Genomic DNA, 2767 nt, shown 5'->3' with positions numbered 1-2767 from the left:
AAAAAGAAAAAGAAAAAGAAAAAGAAAGAAAGAAAAGAAATCATAAATGTATAACCTAAAGTGGCTGGAGAAATAACTCAGTAGAATAAGCACAAGCCTGGAAAGCCCAAGGGCCTGAGTTCAATCCCCAGTTCTGAAAAAAAAAATCCTGAGTAAATGTATAACCTAAACTATGTTATGAACAAATGATCCAAAAATGCAAAAGAAAATAGGCAAAGAGGAAAATTGTTGAGCTCAAATAACAAGCAACTGTTTACAGATATGACGAACAAAGAAACAAGTATCACTTAACCAATTGGACAAACAAACAAACATCTAACAAAATCAGAGATATTCAAATATATTTTTGGCCAAACTACATTATAATAACATTTTATAATTTTAGAAATTTATAATTATAAATAAACCAGTCATATTTTGTTATAGGCCCTTTGACAGAGATCTCTGGTAGATTGACAACTGAGGGTCAATTTGTAACGCCCAGCTGTACTGAACCAGCATGATGCTTGGTGTGGGAGGCCCACCTGAGGATTGTGACTGGCAGCATAGGAGACAGAGATGAAGAGGAAGAAGTTTAGAAGCCTTTGGGAGATTTTGGAAGCTCTTGCATCTCCTGGAGGAGCTTGTCGTGCTGGCTTTCCTAATAAATTCAGCTGTTCTCATTGTCAGAAGAGCTCAGGACCTTGTCACTAAGAGCGGTTACAGTTTACTCGATGGGAGCTCTGAACCTTACTTTGAGTATTGCTTCCTGGCTCCAGAGGGGAGAATGGTGCCCTGTTCAGTCTCCTGGAGAAGCTTGTCATACTGCCAGAGGACCTCATTGTCATTTAGGACAGCTGTGACTTTGAATGTTGCTTTCTGGCCCTAGTGTGGATCCCTTTGCCTGCTAGCACAGACCTGTTATCCTGCTGGCACAGACTTTCTAGCTCCCATCACTGACTTATGGGCCTTCCCAGCACAGATCCTTGAAACAAGCCTGCATGAGACATTGTTGTGGACTCTTGATTTCTAGTTGGACTCTTGGAATGCACTGTTATGGGCTCTAAGTCTTCAGCTGTACTTGTGCAGGACATCGCTGTGGAATCCAGGTCATCACCTGGATTCTTTTGGTCTTATTATTATTTTTTTAACATTTATTTATTGTGGGGGGGCCCAGCTCAGCCCATCAGGGGGCGGGGCTGGCTGGCTGGCATGTGGTGCTGGGGGATCGAACCGCGGTCCCTGTGCTTTGCCAAGCTTGTTCCAAGTAGGTGTTTTAGACCACTGAGCCATCTCTCCAGCCCATGGATTCTTTTGGTCTTAGTGTGCAGCCAGATTTCCTGAACTATCTTTGTATATGACTCTTTGGGTGACTATTATAAACTAATTCTATTAATTATATGTCCAGTATCGTTCCCCTGGTAAGCCCCTGACTACAACAATCTCTAACAAGAATTTAAAAGGAACAAAATCTGTATTTTTTATTTTTAGGGAAGGGTCTACAGGGTGTTCAGGATCTCACTACTGGATCAGACTTGTAGTGATTCTCCTGTTTACAGCCTCCCGAATGCTGGGATTACAAGTGCGCACCACCACGCCCAGTCTCAAGCGCCCTCTCAGTACTCCTGGGGGTGGGTCATCACAGCAGACCCAGGGGATCAAAACCCCTGCCCCAGCAGGAGCCTTAATCCACTGAACTATTTGGCCAGCCCTTAGGTTTTTTTCTTTTATCAGGTTGAATTATCGTTTTGTTGCTGTAGTCCCATCCCTAGTAGGATTTAAAAATTTAATAGCATATACTGGCAAATAAAGTCTATTATGAGATGGAAATTTTGTAGGGAAGGATTTCCCCTTTCATTTTGGCAGTTGAATTTTAAGCACATGGTGAGAATGCTCAACAATTTTTAAAACTTAAGAATTATATGGAATTTTGGTGGTAAGGGAAATATGATATAGTTTATAAAATGTTAGTGAAGTGGCATTTGTATAGGCTGGGTCATTGTCAGTCTTAAGTGTAGAGAAGGAAAAAAAAATCCCTGTATTTTATATTGAGGTGACTGGGGCTCCTGCTTGCCATTCCCAACACTGGCTGTGGCTCTTGCCTTACCACCTCAGGGCTGTGGGCAAGCTGTCCTTCAGGTAACAGCTCTTGGCCTGAGAGGAGAACTGTTTTCCCTCAGCCTTACCCTTTGGCCCCAATGCTTTGGTGATGGTAACTGGGAGGGGGTCAGTGCCTGCCTTGCTGCTGAGGATGGGTTCCATCTCCTGTACCTCCATCTCCAGGGGACATAGCAGTCTCCATTTCTGCAGCCATGGCTTTCACTTTTTTCTCTGGCTTTTCTCTTCTCTGGTTTGGGCGTTTGTGCCTTCTGTGACTCCAAGCTGAACGTGGAGTGCCAGGGGTGATGGGCATGGCTGGTGGTATGTGGGTTCAGGGGCAGCTGGGACATCCCAGCTGCATCTGCTCTAGGACCAGAGTGTGGGTCACTCTGTCTACTCAGCCTACATAACTCCCTTCTGCAGCACTGCGCTTTGTTAAGCCAGCTGGGCAAGCAGCCTGATCTGAGCACACATCAAAAAACTTTCCCTTCCACAACAAATAATCCCACAGACCCAAACATGCTCCAGGAAGACGGAACCGGAGCCGGGCGCGGGCAGTAGAAGCGGTTCCCCTGAGAGCCGAAGATGGCAGTGAACGTATACTCAACGTCAGTCACCAGTGATAATCTAAGTCGACATGACATGCTGGCCTGGATCAATGAGTCTCTGCAGTTGAATCTGACAAAGA

The sequence above is a fragment of the Octodon degus genome, unplaced genomic scaffold (genome assembly GCF_000260255.1).
Source record: "Octodon degus isolate 3935 unplaced genomic scaffold, OctDeg1.0 scaffold00112, whole genome shotgun sequence".
Lineage (NCBI taxonomy): Eukaryota > Metazoa > Chordata > Mammalia > Rodentia > Octodontidae > Octodon > Octodon degus.
This window is presented reverse-complemented; position numbering follows the sequence as displayed.